This window comes from Lithobates pipiens, unplaced genomic scaffold (genome assembly GCF_037356315.1).
Source record: "Lithobates pipiens isolate NorthernLeopardFrog02 unplaced genomic scaffold, aLitPip1_a1.2 Scaffold_24, whole genome shotgun sequence".
Lineage (NCBI taxonomy): Eukaryota > Metazoa > Chordata > Amphibia > Anura > Ranidae > Lithobates > Lithobates pipiens.
Genome location: NW_027507786.1, coordinates 3,515,685 through 3,537,911, shown reverse-complemented (window position 1 = coordinate 3,537,911; position 22,227 = coordinate 3,515,685). Strand labels below are relative to the sequence as shown.

Genomic DNA, 22,227 nt, shown 5'->3' with positions numbered 1-22,227 from the left:
TGGCAAAGATAACCTGGGAATCATGAGGACAAACATGCAGACTGCAAGAGACAGGGCACAGACAGTCTGCAATAGGGAAACCTGAGGATAGACATAGAGGATGCAAGAGACAGCCAAAAGACAGCCTGCAATAATGAAGCCTGAGGATAGACATCAAGGATGCAAGAGACAGCCAACAGACAGCCTTCAATAGGGAATCATGAGGACAGGCATAGTGAATGCAACAGACAGGCAATCTGGGACCTGGATGACAAACAGGAGACAGCATGGCAAATACACAAAGATGGGAATTGGCCAAGAAAGAGATCTATTGAGATCATCCAGACATCCCAGATAGATATTAGACAACGAGAGAGAGGGAGAGGGACTGCCACAGTACAGATCCTATAGACCCCAATGGACATTAAATGTGGGCATGAGACTGACCAGTGGCAGGCTAACATCACCAAAGATTGCTTTAAATGGTACCCTGTCACCTGTATATAGAGTTCTTATGAACCAGGTGACATCTATTTTTTATGGAAGAGGCATCATACCAGTACGGGCGCTGCAGTACCCACATCTGCTGACAGGGGTGTCCATCCTGATACCCTGAGAGAAAGAATGGGCTGGGAGTTGTAGTTCCCCAGCAGCTGGAACTTCTTAGAGAAAAATCAAAAAGATAAGAAATATAATATAAAGTAATATAATATGATATCATATATTATAATAGATAGATAGTTTTATGTATATAGATATATAGAGAGGGAGATAGACACAGATAAATATTTTTAATAGAGAGTGGGAGAGCGAGAGAGTTATATATATATATATATATATATATATATATAGTTATATATAAAGAGGAGATAAATAGTTTATAGGGAGCGAGGGGGGGGGGGGAATAGAGGGGGGAGATGGGGGGGGGGGTAGTGTTATGTTTTTAGTTATATATAAAGAGAGATAAATCAGTTATTGGGGGGGGGGGGGTATAGAGAAAGAGAGGGAGAAGGAAAGAGAGAGAAAGAGGGAGAGGAGAGAAAGAGTTGGGGGAGAGATAGAGAGGGGAGAGGAAGAGAGAGGGAGAAAGAGAGAGAGGGGAGAGATAGAGAGAGGGGGAAAGAGAGGGGGAGAAAAAGAGAGAGGGGAGAGATAGAGGGGGGAGGGAGAAAGGGGGGAAGAGAGTGTTGGGGGAGAGGGGAGAGATAGAGAGGGGGGGAAGAAAGAGAGAGGGGGGATAGTGTTTTTTTTTTTTTAGTTATATATAAAGAGAGATCAATCAGTTATAGGGGGGGGGGGGTTGAAAGAGAGAGAAAAAGGGAGAGAAAGAGTTAGGGGGGAGAAAGAGAGAGAGGAGGGGAGAAAGAGAGGGGGGGCAAGAGAGAGGGAGGGGAAAAGAGAGAGGGGAGAAAGAGAGAGAAGGGAGAGAGAGTTGGGGAAGAGATAGAGAGGGGGAGAGAGGGGGAAAGAGAAAGGGAGAGGGGGGAAGAGAGAGAGAGAGGGGGGGGTAGTGTTATGTTTTTAGTTATATATAAAGAGAGATAAATAAATAACTGTATTATAGAGAGGGGGTAGGAGGGAGAGGAGAGAGTTGGGGGAGAGGGGAGAGATGGACAGGGGGAAAGAGAGGGGGAGAGTGGAGGGATAGAGAGGGGGGGATAGGTGGTGCTATGTATATAGTTATATATCAAGAATAAAAAATCTATTGTTTATATATATATATATATATATATATATATATATATATATATATATATATAGTATATACACACACATATATATAGAGTGAATGAGGGAGAGTGTGTGTTATGTATATAGTTATATATAGAGATACATGTTTTTTATATGTATATATGTATGGAGACAGAGTTTTCTATATAAAATGTATATACAGTATATATATATTTATAGCTCTATATAATAGTCCTCTATGTATGAATATAGAATGATGTATCTATAGATAGATATCTTGTTTCTATCTATTCCTCTCTCAGTCTGTAGATTGGGTACAACTCACATTACGTGGGTGACATGAAGTGCTCCAGGTCTATTTATAGCTCCGCAGGAATAGACCCGATAGGGGGCGCTGTCAGTGACTTTTTGTGACTTGGGAGCTCACGAGGTGCCCGGAGTATGTGTCCTCTGTTCTCTGATCCCCCTGAGCTGTGTGTGTGTACCCCCATCTCAGTGCGCACAGCCCCCCCCCCCTCCTCCCCACCCCCCCCAGCCTAGCAGACAACAGGCGCTGGCAGCCCCCATTATTACCTTCCTCTTCCCCAACCTGCACTGGCGGCACTCCTGAGTGGCCCTCAGCCCCCCTATCAGATGTCACCCTGGCCCCGCCCCCCTCTCTCTCTTAAAGCCCCTCTCCAGCAGCCCACCCTGCCAGCAGCACCAATCTCAGCGCTACGAGAAGCGACAAGGACGGAGCGACAAAGTGCAGCAAGGTACAAGGTAGGGATCAGCACTCCTCTGTCTTCCCTCTGCTGTCCTGCTGCAAACTTACCGCTTATTGCATCAAGTGTCCCCCCCCCCCCAACCCCCACCCCCATATCCTTCCTATAGCATGCATAGGGGTTCAGTGCCAGGCTGCCCCTTCCATACCTTCATGCCAGAGCTGGCACTTGGCTAATGCATTACCAACCTTACCCCCTTCCTTTACTTACCCCCCATTAAAGGGACCCCCCCTTACTTACCCCCCTCTTGCATTGCATGCCTTGTGTGATAAGCCATCCCATTCATTGCACACATTGAAACTTGCACCAAAAAAAGGGGGGTCCCCTAAACAACAAGGGGTTAAGCTTTGCAGGGAACCCCCACAGCTGGGAATAATCCATACATGTCATCACTGAACCTTTCCTCCCACTGATCCCCAGGAAGAAGGAGCTCACTGAGACATGTTCAGATTTTTTATTATTTATTATTATTATTCTCTCTGTCTCCAAACCAAGTCATGGTGTGATTTATCAACAGGTGTTCTGTGTACTTCCCCTTTAAGGGACACGAGCTAGACAGGGAGGGAAAAAAAAAAAAGCTGCAAAATCTGGCAAGGTGTAATGGCAGCCTGTGTGCAGCAGAGGGCGCCCTGAGCCTGAATACTAGGACTGCTAGGGGAGACTTGTGGCATCACTTTGTTACCCTGCAGACATATTTTGTTAAAGTTTGTGTGTTTAATCATTGATCAGTCTGAGGAATGAGGGACAGGGGTGGTCAGGTAATGAGGGGCGCTCACAAATGATTGGCCCTGGAAAACGCTGGGTGGTGGATGTAGAAGAAGTGTCCTGCAGCAAGCGATGGGCATCGAGGTTTGGATGGGTAAAGCTGGCAGGTGGGGTTCCAGAAGACATCACTCACCAGGACAAATGGGTGACAAAATTTGGGGGGGCTGGGGATGATTTTACATTGATGGGATCTATTTGATATTTGCATGATGACACCTGGGATTCCCTACGTTTTGTATCACACCGGGGGGATCCCAGGATAATACACAGGGATACTATGGGATGTCAGAGTCATTATTACACATTCTGACATTGAATGATACTTGGGCTAAAAGAACAATGTTACATGGTCAATAGAGGTCTCCATAAATTGGCGCAATGACACTCGGGGTCCCAGCACAATGACACTCGGGGTCCCAGGACAATGACACTCGGGGTCTCAGGACAATGGCACTCTGGGTCCCAGGACAATGACACTTGGGGTCCCAGGACAATGACACTCGGGGTCCCAGGGCAATGACACTCGGGGTCCCAGGGCAATGACACTCGGGGTCTCAGGGCAATGACACTCAGGGTCCCAAGACAATGACACTCGGGGTCCCAAGACAATGACACTCGGGGTCCCAGGACAATGACACTTGGGGTCCCAGGGTAGTGACACTCAGGGGTCCCAGGACAATGACACTCTGGGTCCCAGGGCAATGACACTCTGGGTCCCAGGGCAATGACACTCGGGGCCCCAGGACAATGACACTCTGGGTCCCAGGGCAATAACACTCGGGGCCCCAGGACAATGAAACTCAGGGTTCCAGAGCAGTGACACTCTGGGTCCCAGGGCAATGACACTCGGGGCCCCAGGACAATGACACTCAGGGTCCCAGGGCAATGACACTCGGGATCCCAGAAGAATGGCACAATGTCCCTCTAGGGTTACACAATGACACTTAAAGACCTGAAACAATGTCACAGTTATACTTGTGGTCATAGAAGATCATAACAATGACACCTGGGGCCCCAGAACAATGTTACAATGATGCCCGGGGCCCCAGAGCAGTGTCACAGTGACACTAGGTGCCCCAGAACTATGTTACAATTATTACTTGTGATCCTAGAAGAATGAAACAATGACACCTGGGGCCCCAGAACAGTGTCAAAATGACACCTAGGTGCCCCAGAACTTAAAATTGTCATAACTTAAAATTGCACTTGGGGTCCTAGAAGAATGATACAATGAAACCTGGGTCCCCAGAACAATGTTACAATGATGCCCAGGCCCCAGAGCAATGTCACAATGACACTAGGTGCCCCAGAACGATGTTACAATTATTACTTGTAGTCCTGGAAGAATGAAATAATGACACCTGGGGCCCGAGTAGAAATGACACCTAGGTGCCCCAGAACATGTTACAATTGCACTTAGGGTTCCAGAAGAATGAAACAATGATACCTGGGGCCCCAGAACAATGTTACAATGATGCCTGCCGGTCCGCAAAGCAATGTCACAGTGACACAAGGTGCCTAGAACAATGTTACAATTACTCTTGGGGTCCTAGAAGAATGAAACAATGATACCTGGGGTTCCAGAAGAATATTACAATTGCACGTTGGTCCCAGAAGAAAGACACATGTGGCCCCCCAGGACATTGTCACAATGACTGGAGGTTCCAGAGCAATGACACTTGGGGTTCCAAGATGATGTGGCAATAACAATAGGGGCCCCACTCGGGGTCCCAGAAGAATAGCACAATGTCCCTCTAGGGTTACACAATGACACTTAAAGACCAGAAACAATGTCACAGTTATACTTGTGGTCCTAGAAGATCGTAACAAAGACACCTGGGGCTCCAGGACAATGTTACAATGATGCCCGGGGCCCCAGAGCAGTGTCACAGTGACACTAGGTGCGCCAGAAGAATGCTACAATTGCTATTGGGGTCCTAGAAGAAGGAAACAATGACACATGGGGCCCTAGAGCAATGTTACAATGATGCCCGGGGCCCCAGAGCAGTGAAACTAGGTGCCCCAGAACTATGTTACAATTGCACTTGAGGTCCTAGAAGAATGAAACAATGATACCTGGGTCTCCAGAAAAATGTTACAATTGCTCTTGGGCTCCCAGAAGAAAGACATGTGGGGCCCCCCAGGACATTGTCACAATGACGGGAGGTTCCAGAGCAATGACACCATGACACTTGGGGTTCCAAGATGATGTGGCAATAGCAATAGGGGCCCCAGAACAATATCACAGTAACGTATGGGGTCCCAGGACAATGACGCAATTAAATTTAGGGTTTAGGAATAATGATACTCTGACCTTAGAGCCCCAGAACAATGTCATAATGAAATTTGGGGTCCTGGAACAATAAGCACTAAGCCTCTGTTCACACCAAATCCGACTCTGAAATCCTGCGACTTCACATGAAATCGCACAATTTCAAAGCTGCATGTCAGTGCCGATTCAGGTGCGATTTAGCTGACATCTGTGCGATTTTATGCACAGATATCTAGTCGCACCTGGAATCATTAAAAGTAGTGCAGGAGCTTCCTTTTCAAGTCAGTGCGGCACCGCCAAGTCGGCGTCGCACCAATTTAAACGGTTCCATTGCTGACAATAGAGTGCTACTTGTCATGCGATTTGGAGGGGGGGGGCTTAGGGGGAGATTTCCTAAAACTGGAGTACACAGAATCTGGTGCAGCTGTGCATGGTAACCAATCAGCTTCTCGCCTCAGCTCGTTCAATTAAGCTTTGGCAGTAAAACCTGGAAGCTGATTGGCTACTATGCAGAGCTGCACCAGATTCTGTGTGCACCGGGTTTTAGTAAATCTCCCCCTTAGAGTCCAAGAACAAAGTCAAAATACCAAGTGGTATTTTGACATTGTTCTTGGACCCTAAGTGTCATCGTGTTAAGGTTCATGACACCAAAAGTCTTTATGATTTTGTTCTAGGACCCCAAATGTCATTGTGATAATATTTGGTGACCCCAAGAGGCATTTGGGGGTCCCAGAATGATAACACAATGATAACGATCCTGGTACAATGTCACAGTGACACATGGGGTCCAAGAATGAACAATGGCTTATAGAAAAAATAAATGTAACCAATAATGAGAGGTCTTATTCAAATGTACCACCTCCCCCTAGTAGAAACGTTTCAAAGGGAGAAGTAGAGATGGGAGTTTTTAGGTGCATATTAATTAGATTGAAAGCAATTTGAAATGTATCAATTTTGTTTAATAGACACCAATTAAAAATATTATATAAAAACCAACACGAATAAATTCATAAGATCATTGAACAAAAGTTTTTTTCACTCTACTTGTTTCACCATAATCATGGCCTTTTCAGGAGCTTTTGCAAGACTATATTTTGCAAAAATAATTAAGGTGCATATTAATTAGATTTAAAACAAATTGACATGTATAAATTGTATTTAATAGACATCAATTAAAAATATTATATAAAAACCAACATGAATAAATTCATAGGGTCATTGTACAAAATTTGGTTGACTCTACATGTTTCGCCATAATCATGCCTTCTTCAGGAGCTTTGTAAGACTTTGTTTTGCGAAATTAATTAAAGTGCATATTAATTCCATTGAAAACAAATTTAAATGTATACATTTTATTTAATAAACATCAATTAAAAATATTATATAAAAACCAACAGAAATAAATTCATACGGTCATTGTACAAAAGTTTTTCAACGCTACATGTTTTGCCATAACCATGGCTTCTTTCAGGAGCTTTTGCAAGACTTTATGTTTTACAAAAATAATTAAGGTGCATATTAATTAGATTTAAAACAAATTGACATGTATAAATTGTATTTAATAGACATCAATTAAAAATATTATATAAAAACCAACATGAATAAATTCATAGGGTCATTGTACAAAATTTGGTTGACTCTACATGTTTCGCCATAATCATGGCTTCTTCAGGAGCTTTGCAAAGACTTTGTTTTGCGAAATTAATTAAAGTGCATATTAATTCCATTGAAAACAAATTGAAATGTATACATTTTATTTAATAAACATCAATTAAAAATATTATATAAAAACCAACAGAAATAAATTCATACGGTCATTGTACAAAAGTTTTTCAACGCTACATGTTTCGCCTTAATCATGGCTTCTTCAGGAGCTTTTGCAAGACTTTATGTTTTGCAAAAATAATTAAGGTGCATATTAATTAGATTTAAAACAAATTGACATGTATAAATTGTATTTAATAGACATCAATTAAAAATATTATATAGAAACCAACATGAATAAATTCATAGGGTCATTGTACAAAATTTGGTTGACTCTACATGTTTCGCCATAATCATGCCTTCTTCAGGAGCTTTGTAAGACTTTGTTTTGCGAAATTAATTAAAGTGCATATTAATTCCATTGAAAACAAATTTAAATGTATACATTTTATTTAATAAACATCAATTAAAAATATTATATAAAAACCAACAGAAATAAATTCATACGGTCATTGTACAAAAGCTTTTCAACGCTACATGTTTTGCCATAATCATGGCTTCTTCAGGAGCTTTTGCAAGACTTTATGTTTTGCAAAAATAATTAAGGTGCATATTAATTAGATTTAAAACAAATTGACATGTATAAATTGTATTTAATAGACATCAATTAAAAATATTATATAAAAACCAACATGAATAAATTCATAGGGTCATTGTACAAAATTTGGTTGACTCTACATGTTTCGCCATAATCATGGCTTCCTCAGGAGCTTTGTAAGACTTTGTTTTGCAAAATTAATTAAAGTGCATATTAATTCGATTGAAAACAAATTTAAATGTATACATTTTATTTAATAAACATTAATTAAAAATATTATATAAAAACCAACAGAAATAAATTCATACGGTCATTGTACAAAAGTTTTTCAACGCTACAGGTTTTGCCATAATCATGGCTTCTTCAGGAGATTTTGCAAGACTTTATGTTTTACAAAAATAATTAAGGTGCATATTAATTCGATTTAAAACAAATTGACATGTATAAATTGTATTTAATAGACATCAACTAAAAATATTATATAAAAACCAACATGAATAAATTCATAGGGTCTTTGTACAAAATTTGGTTGACTCTACATGTTTCGCCATCATTTCACAATCATGGCTTCTTCAGGAGCTTTGTAAGACTTTGTTTTGCGAAATTAATTAAAGTGCATATTAATTAGATTGAAAACAAATTGAAATGTACACATTTTATTTAATAAACATCAATTAAAAATGTTACAATATTAACCAACACAAATTAATTTATACTGTCGTTGTACAAAAGTTTTTCAACGCTACATGCTTTGCCATAATCATGGCTTCTTCAGGAGCGTTTGCAAGACTTTATGTACAGTATCACTATAAATAAACAAAAAAATAATTTTAAGTAAACAATAAATATTTATACAGCAAAGGTTCATAATATACACAGAGACCATATATGGTCTAAAAGTCTTTCATTTCCATATATTACATTACAGTGTTCTGAAATTAAAGACTTTTAGACCATATATGGTCTCTATGTATATTATGAACCTTTGATGTATCTATATTTCTTGTTTACTTAAAATAATTTTTTGTTTATTTATAGTGATTCTGTACATAAAGTCCTGCAAAAGCTTCTGAAGATGATTATGGCGAAACATGTAGAGTTGAAAAACTTTTGTACAACGACTGTGTGAATTTATTCATCTCGGTTTTTATATAATATTTTAAATTGATGTTTATCAAATAAAACGTATACATTTAAATTTGTTTTCAATCTAATTAATATGCACTTTAATACATTTTGCAAAACATAAAGTCTTGCAAAATGTCCTGAAAAGGCCATGATTATGGCGAAACACGTAGAGTCGAAAAACTTTTGTACAGCGACCGTATGAATTTATTCATTTTGGTTTTTATATAATACTTTAAATTGTTGTTTATTAAATAAAATTGATAAATTTAAATTTGTTTTCAATTTAATTAATAGGCACCTTAAAACTCCCCTCTCTACTTCTCCCTTTGAAATGACTTGTAGAGTTCAAGAGCAATCTCAAAATGTTACTTGGGTCGTAAAATAATAGCAGAGAGCCAGTGACAGTCCAGCAGTTAGTCACCGGCTTTCTGCTCGGGGAACCCTGAGAGCTGAGTGATCGGTGGTGTTTGATCGCTCCTTTCTCAGTGTTAGAGCCGGCGGGGGACAGATGCAGCCTCCACCTAGGTAAGTATGATACTTTGAAGCAAAAAAAGCCATACTTCTCATTGAAATGGATGATATGGGTCTTGGAACAATGGCACAATGACACCGAAATGTAAAAGTGACTCTTGGGATCCCAGAACAATGAATCTCTGACACCACAGGTCACGGAACGAGGACAAGGAGAGGAGTGGGATGGATCTTCGCTCTGGAAAAAAGGGCATAGAAATCTTCACCCAGCACACAGTGTCAGACGGAGTAATCAATTAAGAAAAAAATGTCAGAATCGAAAACACAGAAGTGACACTTGGCACCTTATTTTTGGCTATGCATTTTACAGGGTTGTCATCTTATTCCCCAAACAAGTGTGCAGCCAGTTAAGTGAGACTTCTAACCTGCATGCTTGTTTCTGACCAAGTTGAGGAGCACGGCTGGAGATGACAGCCCCCTGCTTAGTATAAAATAAGTAATGGCAGCTGCCCCCCCCCCCCAAAGCAGCTTTTCCCCATGTTTATGAGGACAAGGGCCTCTTCCCCACAACCACTGGCCAAGGTTGTGGGGAAGAGGCCCTTGTCCTCATAAACATGGGGAAAAGCTGCTTTGGGGTTGGGGGGGGGGCAGCTGCCATTACTTATTTTATACTAAGCAGGGGGCTGTCATCTCCAGCCGTGCTCCTCAACTTGGTCTGAAACAAGCATGCAGGTTAGAAGTCTCACTTAACTGGCTGCACACTTGTTTGGGGAATAAGATGGAATCTGGAAGCCCCTAAGGAGAGTCAGGATAACATAACAATATCCTGATTCTCCTTAGGGGCTTCCAGATTCCAATAGGCCCCCTACTCTCAAACCCCCACAACCACCGGCCAAGGTTGTGGGGAAGAGGCCCTTGTCCTCATAAACATGGGAACAAGGTGCTTTGGGGTTGGGGGGGTCCTGCCCAAAAGTACCCCTCCATGTTGAGGGCATGTGGCCTGGTATGGTTCGGGGGGGGGGCGAGGGTGCTCACTCGCCCCCCCCCCCTTTTTCCTGGCCTGCCAGGCTGCATGCTCGGATAAGGGTCTGGTATGGATTTTGTGCAACATTTTTTAAAAATCATTTTGGCGTGGGGATTCCCCTCAAAATCCCTTCCAGACCTAAAGATCTGATATGGATTGCAGGAGGCAGGACCACACATTTAAAAAAAAAAAATTGTGTTGGGTTTCCCCTTTAAAATCCACACCAGACCTAAATATGTAATATAGATTTGGGAGGGGATAGATTTAATATAGATTTGTCTGATTGAATTTGTGTTCAAAACGGATCAGCCGCAATGGGCAACATAGACAGGGCTAGTGTGGGAGTACCATCATTGCTGATCTACTATATTATATGTGACATAAATATTATATATATATAATCAAAAGTATTGGGACACCTGCCTTTACACGCACATGAACTTTAATGGCATCCCGGTCTTAGTCTGTAGGGTTCACACTATTGCGCTTCTGGAAGAATGGTCAAACATTCCCATAGACACACTCCTAAACCTTCTGGACAGCCTTCCCAGAAGAGTTGAAGCTGTTAAAACTGCAAAGGGTGGGCCAACTCAATATGGAACCCTACGGACTAAGACTGGGATGCCATTAAAGCTTAATAAAGTAAGCTTAGGTAATAAAGTAAAGGCATTAGTGTCCCAATACTTTTGACAATTTAGTATATATATATATATATATATATATATATATATATATATATATATATATCCAGGAAGCACTTGGCAAGCGGAGCTGACAATCAACATTCTGCTTTCTCTTCTCTTTCTCTGTAGGTGTCTAGCTTAGTCTGTTGAGAGTCCCATCCAGGTAAGATGGAATCACTCTGGAGGCCTTTGGGGTTGAATCGTATTTGTTTCAATTAGTCTGCCAGGATTTCCCTCAGTGCTGTTAAGCAAAAGGGTCAGTAGGTGGCGCTCTTTTACACATTACGGCAAGTTAACCTATGGTGAGATGGAGAGGTACTGACATCAGCTCAGCCAGATGTTTATTTACTGCTGTATCTTCATTGTAATTACTATCGATAGGGATCTTATACCTTAACATGTCCTCTTCACCTATAATTACTCACAATATCAGTATGTAAGGCTGACCTCCAGCCTTCAATATAATCTTGCACAGTTGTACAGGCTCTTCTCCTGGACTGAAATGACTTACTCTGATTTCACTGCACACTGTGAGCTTCTCACAATGTGCATTAAAAGCTGCACATAGAGCCCACCTCATATCCCGACTGAAGGACGTCCGGCTTCATCTAGCCCTTTCCTTCCCAACCAGTGGCGTAACTAGAACCTTCAGGGCCCCAATGCAAGAAACCATGAAGGGCCCCCCTGAACACCAGCCAGGGCCCTTCCCTCCGAGTCCAATGGTGGAACTCCAGGGCGTGGTCACAGGTATGACCTTTGTGAGCCCTGTAGTTCCACCACATTTTACATTTTTAGGTGCCCCATTGGGGGACTGTCCCTAGGCAGGATTGGGTCCCCGTCCCCAGAAGAGATGAGGTCCTTTTCTCCAGGACAGATGAAGTTACTGCCCCCAGGTGAGAAGGGGTCCCTGTCGCCAGGGGAGGTGGGGGTCCCTGTCCCCACGTGAGAAGGGGTCCCTGTCTCCAGGGGGATATGGAAGGGATATGTAATAGTGTGTGCTAGCTGCCTATGCTGCTGCCGGCCATATGTAGAGGGGGCTGCATGGGCCCCCTGCATCACAGGGCCCAGTTGCGGTCGCGACTGCTGCACCCCCTATAGTTACGCCCCTGTTCCCAACCTTACTGCCCCTGGCCCGCCCCTTTTACTCAATCAGTTCTTTCAGTTCCTAAGCAGACTGCATTCACATGGCCTAGATAACACCCACATGTGCTACTGAGAGCTCCTGGTGGGTGTTACCTAGGGCATTGAAAAGCAGCCTGCCTGGGGACATCCACTCCGGAAGACTGACTTCCGCTCATCAACGCGTTTTCATATTTGCATAACTCCTCCCAAGAGCCGGCCTACTGCTTACATCAGGGCTGAGGGCTCTTGAGAGGAGTACTGGGGAAGGGGGCTGTGTTGTTTTCAGAAAACTATGACCAGCGCCCTGATGGCCCCTCCCACCAGCTGTGATCTGGCAGCATTGCATAGTGCAGGGATCTGCAATTAGCGGGCCTCCGGCTGTTGCAAAACTACAAGTCCCATCATGCCTCTGTCTCTGTGTGTCATGCTGGTGGCTGTCAGACTCTTGCTATGCCTCATGGGACTTGTAGTTCTGCAACAGCTGGAGGTCCCCCAATTGCATATCCCTGGCATAGTGAAACACAGAGGCCCATTGATGACTTTATTGGGTCTAAAATAAGGTATGTCATGAAAACAGGTTTTATTTGCACCAAAATAAAAAGGTGTGCAAAGTCTTACCATTCGTTTTCTTTAGAAAGCAGCCATGTTTGAAGTAGAAAAGCCTTTCACCTCCCACCCACAATGCAGCAGAGAAGGACCTTTGTTTTCTGGGTGGAAGCAGTGTTCTCTCTGCAGAGGTCCCTCACAGAGAGACCATTGCTTCTACACAGAGAGAGCAAGGGTTCTTCTATGCAGGACCTGCACATATTTTGTTTTGATGTGTCTGCAATGGACTTAACTTAAATGTTTGCAGAGCGCCAAAAATAACGGGGCGTTTTGTGTTCAGCGGGTGATACCGCCTTGTCATCACACCCCATACAGGTGAAAAAGGGCCGACCACAACCACGACGCAAGCATGTCCAGTGGATGTGGATGTGGTGAAGAGGGTCTTCAGGTGGAATCCCTCATCAAACAGGCAAGCAGGAGGCGGCAAAGTGGTGTAGTGGTCACCTAGCAGTACAAAGGGTCGCTGGTTCAAATCCCAACCCTGATCTGACACTACCTGCCTGGAGTTTGCATGTTCTCCCTGTGCCTGTGTGGGTTTCCTCCAGGTACCCCAGTCTCCTCCCACACTCCAAAGACATGCAGGTAGGCTAATTGGCCTCTGTCCGAAATTGGCCCTAGTATATGAATGGGGACTTTGAATTGTGGGCTCCTTGAGGGTAGGGACTGATGTGAGTGATCAATGTACAGGGATAGGGACAATTGTAGACACTCACTCTGGATGGACTGGTGTCTTTATTCAACCTTACTAACCATGTAACTATATCCCTCCTGATCACCCCCTAACCGCTGGCAAGTGCAGATCACCATTCAGGCCCATGTGAGTGAGGCCCAAGGGGGCTCTAGGAATGTGATAGTTACAGCAACCCTCCTTAGGTGTACTGAATGTCTAAATATGAATAATATATATTACAATACACACCTATATAAATATATATATATATATATATATATATATACCTGTTATATATATATATATCTCTATATATATATATATATATATATATATATATATATATATATATATATAGTATCTCACAAAAGTGAGTACACCCCTCCCATTTTTGTAAATATTTTCTTCTATCTTCAGTGACAACACTGAAGAATTTACACTTTGTAAAGTAAAGTAGTGAGTGTACAACAGTGTAAATTTGTTGTCCCCTCAAAATAACTCAACACACAGCCATTAATGTCTAAACCGCTGGCAACAAAAGTCAGTACACCCCTAAGTGAAAATGTCCAAATTGGGCCGAAAGTGTCAATATTTTGTGTGGCCGCCATGATTTTCCAGCACTGCCTTAACCCTCTTGGACATGGAGGTCACCAGAGCTTCACAGGTTGTCACTGGAGTCCTCTTCCCCTCCTCCATGACGACATCACGGAGCTGGTGGATATTAGAGACCTTGCGCTCCTCCACCTTCCATTTGAGGATGTCCCACAGATGCTCAATAGGGTTTAGGTCTGGAGACATGCTTGGCCAGTCCATCACCTTTACCCTCAGCTTCTTTACCAGGGCAGTGGTCATCTTGGAGTGTTTGGGGTTGTTATCATGTTGGAATACTGCCCTGCGGCCCAGTCTCCGAAGGGAGGGGATCATGCTCTGCTTCAGTATGTCACAGTACATGTTCAGGAAGTGAAGGGAATTCTCCCCAATTGGACACAGATGGCCAAAACAAACCCTCCCTTACTCTATCCAAAATGAAAAGATGTTTTGCCTCTAGTTCTTTCACAGCTACTTAAATCAGTTAAGCTGGTTGGTCATGCCTGTTGTATTTTTCCATTTTGAAGTGTTTTTCACTGTCCGTGACCCTGCTGGGGTGATTTACCCTTCCCGTCTGTCTGGGTGACCATTGTCACCAGCAATGAAAGCGATGGGAAAATCCGAAATTAGGGGTTATTCCCAGAACAGGAACAGAGGGTAAATCTTCCATCTGGGACACCTCTTGTGGTGACAACAAGAAGGGACATTTATTTTGAAAAGATTTCTTCTTACTTCCTGTTGAGTCTGTGGGACAGGAAGTGAAAATGGTTTTAAAGGCTCAAGGTTTTTTACCTTCATGCATTCTATGCATGAAAGTGAAAAACCTTCTCTGTGCAGCAGCTTCTCCCCCCCCCCCCAATACTTAACTGAGCCCCATCGCGATCCAGTGATGTGCACAAGAACTTTGGTTCTGCTGAGGGTTTCCTTTCTCATTGACTGAGACAGCAGTGGAAGCCATTGGTTCCCTCTGCTGTCAATCATATCCAGTGAGAGAATGAGGAGAGAGAGGGGGCGGGGCCGAGCCGTGACTCTGTATGTGAACGGACATGCAGAGGCACGAGAGCGAGCTTGTTTGGGTGCTCCTAGAGCAAGCTTGCTCTGGGGGCACTCAGCAGGAGGGAGGGACCAGGGGTGCCAGAAGGGGACCTGAGAAGAGGAGAATTGGGGCTGCTTTGTGCAAAACCATTACATAGGGCTGGTAAGTATGACATAATAAAAATCAAACAAGTGCAGCGCATAAAAACCTTATCAATCATAAAGCTTATCTTAATGAGCATGAAGAAAACATGAATTAATATAAATGAATAAAGACCATAAATGTGATCATATATTATCCATAGAAAAAAATCCCATATACATCAGAAAGTGTAGCAGTTGAAGAAAAATCCTCTATTGCTCCGTACACACGGTCAGAATTTCCGACAAAAAATGTTCGATGGGAGCTCGTTGTCAGAAATTCCGACCATGTGTAGGCTCCATCGGACATTTTCCGATACATTGTCGGAAATTCTGATCGTGTGTACACAATTCCGATGCACAAAGTTCCACGCATGCTCGGAATCAAGCAGAAGAGACGCACTGGCTATTGAACTTCATTTTTCTCGGCTCGTCATACGCCTTGTGCGTCACTGCGTTCTTGACGTTCGGAATTTCCGACAACATTTGTGTGGCCGTGTGTATGCAAGAAAAGTTTGAGCTAACAGCAGTCAGGAAAAAAAAACATGGATTTTGTTGTCGGAATGTGGAATCGCGTGTACGCGGCATAATAGCGACCCTTCCCAGTGCAGCAGTAAAAAAACATTGTGTCTCCCGTGCTCTTCCTTCACCAATATGCACTCACCAGAATGTTAATAGTAAACAGCATTGAACACCATTCCAATCAGTAGGCAGTAAGTGTATCCCCTGAAGACGTGCATGCGCATGAAACGCGTTGAGAGGGACCTTACATGCTGACGCCACACCGCCACTTCCGAGTTCCGGATCAGCAGCCATCACTGACTCCCCCTGGCTGAGTGCTGCATATTTGGAAGATTGACTGCTGGAGATTCCTTATGATTGGAATGGTGTTCAATGCTGTTTATTAATAACGTTCTGGCGAAGGAAGAGCACCGGAGACACATTATGTTTTTTGTACTGCCGCACTGGGACAGACAAATAAGCTCATCGCTGTGCTGCTTCTCCTTGTCACAGGGTGGGGCAGGAACAGGATGACCAGGGCTCATGGGAAGTGATTAAAATGATGCTGCCCAACAGACTGAGGACATCTAGCAGCAGAAAAAGTACTACTGGGGACATCTCCAGATTGTAGTCGAATATTTCAGCAAAAGTTGGGTTTGCAATCTTCTCATATTGCTTTTGGCTAGAGATCTACTTTAAAGAGGAAGTAAACCCTGATGGGTTTACTTCCTCTTTGTCTCCCTGCAAAGGTAAAGCATAATGGACTACTATGCATCGCATAGTAGCCCATTATGTGTCACTTACCTGACATAGGAGCCAGCGATGTCACCGCTGTCCCCTGTAGTTCGGATCGTCCATCTTCTTCCTGGTATTGCTGCTCTGACCACTCACGGCGCCGGAGCAGCGATGACGTCACTCCCGCGCATGCAAACGGGAGCCGCCGCTAACGGCATATCGCCGTTCGCAGCGGCATGCCGCTAACGGGGATAGTGCGCCTGCGCGCCGCTGTCTACGGTGAATTTGCTCCGTAGACAGCTGTCACTGTCTTTTAGTAAATATCTCCTAAACCGTGTAGGCAGGCATGTACTGGCCATCGGGACTACCGGGAGTTTCCCGGTGGGCCGATGGCTCAGTGGGCCACTCTGATGTAAGGGGGCTGGTGATGGGACAGTCTGATGTAAGGGGGCTGGTGATGGCACACTCAAAATGTAAGTGGGCTAGTCTGGATGAAGTCCAGGGCCAAACTTCTGTCCCAGTCCAGCCCTGCGTGTAGGTTTAGGAGATATTTCCTGGACCTACAGGTAAGCCTTAATCTAGGCTTACCTGTAGGTCAAAGTGGCTTTACAACCACTTTAAAGGCAAAGGGATGGACCCACAAAAATACCCGGGCATCTTATTACTACCCAAATCACCTTTATCATAAACCACTACTGATAATGAAAATGAAAAGGGTCAAAGAAGAAATTTGGACCCTCATGTTCCATATTTATGGAGCTGTTGCTGTAAAAGGGTTCTAAATATAATATTATACTTTTTGTTGCTTTTTTAACAGGTTTTCCACAATACCAATCACATAATCTCTTAGATTACAAATCACAAAGCATATGTTCATTATAGACCATTATGGACTAACAATATATACTTATATAGATCATACAATTTCAATTTATAACTTCTTTCCAAAGTACCATTCGACATGATTACTACACATCTTAGTACATTAAAGGTGAGAAGGAAAAAAAAAGGGGGGGGGGTTCTAAATAGATATTTATTTTATTTTATGGAATAAGCTTAAAAATGCGACACTTTACAGTAAAACCTTGGATTACAAGCAAAATTTGTTCCGGAAACATGCTTGTAATCCAAAGCACTTGTATATCAAAGCAAATTTCCCCATAAGAAATAATGGAAACTGAAATTATTCGTTCCACAACCATTTATTCCTAGGTCCTTCAGTTTATAGTCTATATAAAAAGATTCTAGCAATGTGGTAGGTTGTCTAACCATAAAATGTCCATCCATAAATGGAAGCCTCTACAGGGGGATTGATTAGAAGCAAAATCCAGCAGGAGCTCCAGAGTATAAAAGAGACGAGAGGCGCCTCTAAGTGTAGCAATATGTTGCTAAATGTTGTACCTTCATTAAATGTAACCATATTGCTACACTTAGAGGCGCCTCTCTTCTCTTTTATACTCAGTTGTGGCATGACGCTACTTGTATATCAAGACATCGCTTGTAGATCAAGTCAAAATATATCTAAAAATTTTGCTTGTCTTACAAAATGCTCTCAAACCAAGGTTTTACTGTACTTACCTACCCTTGCCCTTTGTATTAAAAATAACACATTACTATTACATTCATTGTTATGAATGCAAAAAGTATCTAAAATGAACATTTTGTATATAAACAACCACACATGTCTAGCTCATACTTGTAAAATAGACAGGTATCAAATGACTGTTGTAAACGCTCCCTTTGTAATTTTAAATGATTGTCATGAATTAAAAAAAAAGGGGGAATGCATGTTTTTAGATTTTATTTTATCAGGACAAAAATGCAGCACTAACACTAATAAAAATATTTTCTGAGTCAGGTAACTATGAATTAGTTTTTATACAGTATTATATACTCAGGGCCGTCTTTAATATTAATTGGGCCCTGGGCAAAAATTTTCTTAGGGCCCCCCTCCCCCCATGGAATTTCACTCTCCACCTTCTCTGAGATATAAAATAAATAGCAGCTAGACTTAAAATCAGTTTACTGTATCAGATCAGGCAGCGATTGCGATTGGTTGCCAGAGGTTACAGCATATCATTACCGCTCACTGACTGGTGGCTAGAGGTTACAGCACTCCTAAAGGCTCACTGATTAGTAGCTAGAGGTTACAGCACATGATTGCTGCTTTTTGATTGGCTGCTAGAGATTTCTGTACAGTAATACTCCTCACTGGTTGCTATAGGTTACAGCACATCATCTCCTCACTGCAGGGGGGAATGATATACATATGAATACTGCCCTTATTTACATATCAATTCCGTTGGCCTTAGCTATTTACATATGCATGTCACTGCTATTTACATATGAATGCTGGTTATTTACATGTAAACACAGGGTCTGCAGGTGAGTCATCTGTACACAACAATAGGGCAGAGCTGGGCAGCATTAGTACCAGCACTTTACACTGAGATATCGGGACACAGCACAGGACTAAAACTTCAGAGGACAAGGGAATGTAAACTGGGATAGTTGGCAAGTATGAGGCAGCTGCTTTGGGCCCCCCAACAATGACAGGGCCCAGGGCAGCTGCCCCTTTTGCCCTGCCTTAAAGACGGCCCTGTATATACTGTACAGTATATGCATTTTCAGCCAGCCAAAAAAAAATATATAAGCTCCTTTTTTAATGTTTATTAGTCTAATGCTAACTGTTTTTCTGAAAACAAAAATCCTGTTGATAGAGTTCAGTAGTTAAAGCCCCCATTTTCTCCTCACTCATGCCCCTCCCTACTAAATCTGTACATCTTCCTCCAGAGCAGCAGTCTCCAAACTTAAAGAAAGAGCCTGTTTATTGTCCTTCAGACTTTAGGGGGGCCGGACTCTGCCCAGTGGGAGAAAACAATGTCTGGCCAGATAAGGGCAAGCAGAGGACAGCATTGACCGCTGTTCTAGAGTTTTTATTAGAGAAAGACAGTCTGAAAGCAGACAGCTTCTGTTCTGCTCTGTTATAGGGACCTTCCATTTGGTTCTTATTTGCAAACCAATATATATATATATATATAAACATACATAAACATAATTTAAAATAAATGAAAATAAAATATAACTCAAAATCATGATGTCATTTAAAAGGAAAGCAATAAAAATGTAAAATAATCACAAAGCTAAGGAAGGTTTATGCTATATGCAATAACATAGCCATAAGCTGTTATTTGGTGAAAACTACTATATTGTTCTGTTTGTTGGAAGTTGATGGAACACTATCAGAGTTAACCCCTTCCCACCCGTCCAAGTCATATGATGTCATCGAGTTTGAGCGGTGATATCTGAATGATGCCTGCAGCTACAGGCATCATTCAGATATCTTCTTTTTCAAGCTGGGGATTTCCAACACCATAAGAACAATCGTAGCAGCTGTTTAGACGCATGATCATTCCTACAGGCAGCAGGAGAGGATGTCCCCCCCCCCCCCCCCTCCTCCGTTGCTTCTCCCAGCTTGCCCCTGCCATCGGTGAACCAGAGAAGGAACCGATCGGCGCCGGATGCTAACCATAGAGATTTCTGGCGGGCCAGATGGTCGTCGGAGTCTCTATGATTGTTCAGAGGGCAGGGCGTGATTTTATGACATTTGAAAAAAATGCTGCTGCCTTGGCTGGGAGGCCAGGATCGTTTTTGTTTTTTATTTTTTTTATTTCAGACTTCCCAGCCTAGAGGTGAGATGGGGGCACTTATTGACCCCAGATCTCACTGTAAAGAGGACCTGTCATGCACTATTTCTATTACAAGGGAGGTTTATATTCCTAGGTATAAAAGCGATTAAAAAAATGTAAAAAGAAAGCATCAAACTAGAAAAATAAAAGTAAAATAACACTAAAATTTTTTTAATTTTTAAGCATCACTGTCCCCGTGTGCTCGCTCGCAGAAGCGAACGCATACGTAAGTCACGCACACATATGTAAACGGCGCTCAAACCACACATGTGAGGTATCGCCCCGAACTTTAGAGCGAGATCAATAATTCTAGCCCAAGACCTCTGTAACTCAAAACATGTAACCTGTAAAAAAAATGTAAAACGACGCCTATGGGGATTTTTAAGTACCGACGTTTTCTGCTATTCCACGAGCGTGTGTAATTTTGAAGCATGACATGTTAGGTATTTATTTACTCGGCATTAAAGAGTTATTTTAAAAAAAAGTGTTTGAAAAATTGCTGCGAGATAAAAAATTGCAATTACCGCCATTTTATTCTCTAGGGTCTCTGCTAAAAAAAAAAAACATATATAATGTTTGTGGGTTCTGTGTAATTTTCTAGCAAAAAAAAAATAAAAATATGATTTTTACATGTAGGAGAGAAATGCCAGAATTGGCCTGGTAGGCGAGTGGTTAATTTTTATTAAAGTAATATAATATACATAGGATTATATTATGTTACAAACCAGAGTTAAAGTATAAGCTGTTACAAGTTAAAGAATTAAAATGTTTTTTTTTTTTTTTTTCCTAAAGCTTGGGGACTGTGGCAACCTGAATAAAAGGATCCTTTCAGAATGCTTTTAACATATTCGGGGGCTTCTTGCATAATATATATTGAAATCATGTAATTAATATAGAAATGTACTTTAATCTTTGTCATCAGTTTATTAATCTGAAAAACATGTACAGTACCTGGACATCACTTCTTCCATGGACATTTAAGTATTTGCTTCAGTGATGGTGAACATTATATTATTAATCCAATAAATCCAGTTCTCTAGAAGGGGACCATTGATTGTGAGAGGACAATTGCAGGAAAAACACTTCATTCTGAAAATAAAAGATAAGCAATAAAAATAGTAATATACCTTGGTATGCATTTTATATATGGATGGTTTGCTTGGCTGAAAAACAAATGACCCATAACAAGTATGACACCAAAATGTCAGCTTGTGATACAAGGTGTCCTGGGTATGTTCATGACCATGTTTTTCACCTGTTTAGTCTGAAGCATAAAAGTAGACCAACCCAAATTTCAAACCGAATTAGAAGATAGCTGGAGATTGGAGGGGCTGGAGTTTTCTATTTTAAAACAAGGAATTCAAGGGGAGCTTTCAATCTCAACACAATAAATTTCTGTAGTCGCTCTTAAAAACAAAGGCACACCCAGAAGGCATTACTTTGTTGTATGTTAGTATTATGTTCTTTACATTGACGGCAGTTTTGCATTTTTGTAAATGTACATTGTGACATCAAGCAGAAATGCAGCACTATAGACAGCTCCTAATTTGTTTTAGTGTCCAGGCTGGTTCTGGCGGTCCTAGTCTTTTCAGCACCATAGACAGTCCTATTTTATTTTAGTGTCCAGCGTGGTTCCAATGGTCTTAATCTTTTCAGCACAATATATAGCTCCCAATTTGTTTTAGCACCAGGATGGTTCCATCGGTCCTAGTCTTTTCAGCACTATAGACAGCTCTTAATTTGTTTTAGCCCCCAGGGTGATTCCATCAGTCCTAGGCTTTTGAGCACTATAAACAGCTCCTAATTTGTTTTACCACCCAGGGTGGTTCCAGTGGTCCTAGTCTTTTCAGCACCATAGACAGCTCCTAATTTTTTTTTTTTAGCACCAAGGATGGTTCCATCAGTCCTAGTCTTTTCAGAACCATAGACAGCTCCTAATTTTTTTTTTTTTAGCACCGAGGATGGTTCCATTGGTCCTAGTCTTTTCAGCACCATATACAGTTCTTAACCCAGGATGGTTCCATTGGTCCTAGCCCTTTTAATACCATAGATATCCCCAA

The 22,227-nt window shown here is 42.1% G+C and overlaps 1 long non-coding RNA gene across 1 annotated transcript; it reads left to right on the top strand.

The window, feature by feature from the left end:
• The first annotated feature begins 2,030 nt into the window (after positions 1–2,030).
• On the top strand, positions 2,031–21,864 carry LOC143929542 (uncharacterized). Its single transcript, XR_013262544.1, has 3 exons — positions 2,031–2,433; positions 11,210–11,243; positions 20,960–21,864. It is a non-coding gene; the product is annotated as an uncharacterized LOC143929542 (long non-coding RNA).
• Positions 21,865–22,227: the final 363 nt, after the last annotated feature.